This window comes from Poecilia reticulata, linkage group LG16, assembly GCF_000633615.1.
Source record: "Poecilia reticulata strain Guanapo linkage group LG16, Guppy_female_1.0+MT, whole genome shotgun sequence".
NCBI classification, from domain to species: domain Eukaryota; kingdom Metazoa; phylum Chordata; class Actinopteri; order Cyprinodontiformes; family Poeciliidae; genus Poecilia; species Poecilia reticulata.
Window position 1 is genome coordinate 1190177 of NC_024346.1, and position 4093 is coordinate 1194269.

Genomic DNA, 4093 nt, shown 5'->3' on the forward strand with positions numbered 1-4093 from the left:
ATCCTCTGATTGGCTAAGCAATGTAACGTGATCCTCTGATTGGCTCAGCAATGTAACGTGATCCTCTGATTGGCTAAGCAATGTAACGTGATCCTCTGCAGCAAGTGATGGCAAAGTGGGGCGTCATCACGACTTTACACATGTGTGTCTTTACCTCCGCGGTCGGCAGAGGCTCCGCCGAACCCCTGGGGTTTGACTGAACCCAGGTTAAGAACCAGCGGGTTAGCATCACCATTTAGTTAGCAGTTAGCACCGCCTAAAGTTCTCCTAGCCGTCTTGTTGATGTCAGAGGTCAAATCACTGCTTCCAACATCGTCTCTGAAGGCGCAGCATCATGTTGGACCTTGAAGAAGATGAGCTACAGCAGCAGACGACCTCACCGCTAGCAACAGCAAACCGAGGCTAATATTCACACACAGTCACTGAACCTGCAGGTTGGAAACATGTTGCCTGGTCCGATAAGTCGGGAGTTGGTGAACGAATGGATTCATCCTGGTCAGGCTGGTAGAGGAGGTATAATGCTACGGGAGAAGCCAGGACCCTGACTCAGCATTTTCTGTGGCCAAGCTGAGCCTGCTGTTGGCCATCTACATCCTTCATGACCACAGAGCACCGTTCCCCTGGTAACCACGCTAAATCACACTACATGAAGCTACAAAGCAGAGACCAACTTCAGCACCCTGTGACAGATCGGCGCCAAAGAGAAGTTTCCAGATTTATTGTTATTTTCTCATTGTTTCATCTCGGACCAGCAGGGCTCGTTGGGCGGCGGGGGGAAAAGAGCAAACATATAAATTGTGGCAAGAACTGAAAGAAGCAAAGATGTTTGCGTGAGACTAAATGGACATCTGGTTGTGGTTTGTGCGTCACAATCAAATAATTATCATCTTCGCAGCTGATCATTTTTCACTTTCTCAGCAGCCAGTGGAGGAATCGTGTCCTCTGCTGAACCAGCCATGTCTTATGATAACCGACACATGAAGGAGACAGAGTCCACGCAGCGCCTGTTTCCCGCTCACCTCGCTCCATGGGAGCGGAGTCTCCTCACACTCCAGAGACGGCAGGCCTTTAAAGCGCTTCTGTGAAAAACAACACAATGAAACAGAGAGAGGCTAAAACCGCCGGAGAGTTTCTGCTGAACGGAGACCAGAGACGGAGCCTCACCGACTCCCTCAGCGAGCGGCTGTAACTCTGCAGCTCCGCATCCAGGCTCCCCGCTACGCTCCGCACGTCCGCGTTCAGTGACGGCGTCCAGCTCGTTGGCATCGCCGTCACAAGCTCCGCCCACAAGCCCAGGTACAGGAAGCAAACGAGACGGCAAGTCACTGCAAGAGAAGCAGCCTGAGTCAGGTCAGGTCAGGTCCCAGGAACAAGATGCGCACAGAGGGAGGAGCTGCGCAAACACCTCCAAATGGCGCAGGCGAGGCGAGGCTGGCTGCTAAAAACCAACAGGAGCTTTTTACCTGTTCATGACGTCATAACTGATCCTGGACAAAACAAACATCCTGAAAAATCTGTCAACTTGGTCGACGGGTGAGGAGCAAGTTATACCCGCTTCTAGTTATTAATGATTAATCTGACTGACTGATTATTAGAATAGTTGTCAGCTATAGTGATTGAATAATCAGATTCAAGAAAAGGCCGTTAGTGACAGAACAACACAAGAAGCCAAAACTGAACAAAAATGTCAACATTTTATATTTAAGATAAAAATAAACTCATCCAGCAGTTTCAGCTCCATCTGGTTCAGATTCAGGAAAAAAAAACTATTTTTAAAAATCATCCAGTTCATCAACATGAGCAGCGGGTCGGTCCGACATGCGGAGCTTTTCACGCTTCAGGCTTTTTATTTAAAGGAATGTTGTTATAAGTGTTTAGTTTATTATTTATGCTGTAAATAATTCCTATATAGCAGCTTGTGATAAACTGAATATTCTCTATTTTCATGTTTCTGTTGAAATTTGTGTGTAAATGTATTTTATTTTAACTAAATCTGTCCAAACGTTTTATGCTGTTTTTAACGTTTTTGATTGTCTGTAGAAAACAACAAAAAGTCTTAAAAATTATTAATTTTTTAACCTTAAAATGAAATAAATAAATAAATCCTGAACCTTTTCGCACCTGAATATAATTTACATTTTGCCACATTAATGCGTGTTTCGTGTTTAAACATGTAAAATTGACAGTCGGTGGTTTTCTGGGTGTTCCGGGCTGGAAGCTGCTGAGCATTAAGACCAGATGCGGAACCGTTTCTGGGTTCTTCTGGGTTCTTCTGGGCCCGGAGCTGCAGTGACTCATGGAACCGTTACAGTAACTCAGAGATCGATTCCCACCGGAACCGACGAGTTCTGCTGAAAACATCCGTCACTCTGGATCGGCTGCTTCTGCCTGAATGACAGAAACGGCTCCGCAACGTGACGTCATCCGTTTCCATCTGCAGCCAATAAGTTGGAGAGCAAGAAAAAGTTTGTTTGTTCTGTCATTTGACTCCAAAGTGAAACAAGTTTGACTGTTTCACCCAGAATGACAGGAATCCAACTCTTCACTTTGGAAGAATGTTGATGATTTTCTCACAATAATAATAGTTTAATATATATAAATATATATATTTCAAGTTAACAAAGTTATTCTACTGGGCAGCAGCTGCATCAGCTCGGCTTGGGCTCGTTTTGCATGAATTCCTGCATCAATGCAGCTTGGAGGAGATCAGCTGAGGTTCTGTTGAGGTTCTGATGAGGTTCTGATGAGGTTCTGTTGAGGTTCAGCTGAGGTTCTGATGAGGTTCNGGTTCTGATGAGGTTCAGCTGAGGTTCTGATGAGGTTCTGATGAGGTTCAGCTGAGGTTCTGGAAGTCCAGTTAGTTCTGATGTCGCTCATTTTCCTCTCAACACCATAAATTCACTTTTCAGGTTTTGCTTCACAGGCTGCAGTGATTCCTGCTGCTTGTGCGCCTTTCCTACCAACGTTTTCCTTCCACTAAACTTTCTAATAACATTATTGTCATTATTTACTGGATGACACTTCATTCAGAAAACTCCTTCATGTTTATGTCACTCTTATGCACAAACCGTCAAATAAAGTTACATTTTATTTTTTATTTTTATATTTTAAACAGTTTTTTATGCAAATAAATAAACAAAAAGGTTTTAATTTCCTTGTTAGAAAATAAAGTTAAATTCTTGTGATATTTCAGTTCAGTTAAGTCTAATAATTGTGTTTTTTTTTGTTTTGTTTTTACCAAATATAATTTATAAACAAAAATTATTTTTTTAAAAACCAACTAAAGATGTAAAAACACATAAAAACATTAAAAGTCTTAATAGTGAGGAAAACGACGCTGGTAGAAATTAAAATATATGTAGATTTTCATTCCCAAAATGTTTATTTTATCAAATTATGAAAAAGGAAATGTAATAAATGGTGATTTATTTAAATTTGCTGTAGAGTTTCAGAACTTTCTGCTGCTGAAATGAAACTAATTCAACTTCCAGAAAATTCAGAAACTAAATAATTTTAGTCTCATAAAATAACACATTTTCTCTGATCTGGTTCTGGTTTCATTACTCAGAAACCGTTTCTATAGCAACCAGAAGCTTCCAGTGAAACCAGATCAAATCATGAAGAGGCAGAAAAACTGACTTGTTTTCCTCTGGTGGAGGCTGAAGCAGCGGAGAAGATGCAGCTCCGGAGGCTCCCTGGTCCTGGTTCTGGTCCTGGTCCTGGTCCTGGTTGTGGTTCTGATCCTGGTCCTGATCCTAATCCTAATCCTGGTTCTGGTTCTGGTTCTGGTCCTGGTCCTGGTCCTGGTTCTGATCCTGGTCCTGATCCTGATCCTGATCCTGATCCTGGTCCTAGTCCTGGTTCTGGTTCTGGTCCTGGTTCTGGTCCTGGTTCTGGTTGTGATCCTGATACTGATCCTGATCCTGGTTCTAGTCCTGATCCTGGTTCTGGTTCTAGTCCTGATCCTGGTCCTGGTTCTGATCCTGGTTCTGATCCTGGTCCTGGTTCTGGTTCTAGTCCTGGTCCTCGTCCTGGTTCTAGTCCTGGTCCTGGTCCTGGTTCTAGTCCTAGTCCTGATCCTGATCCTGGTTCT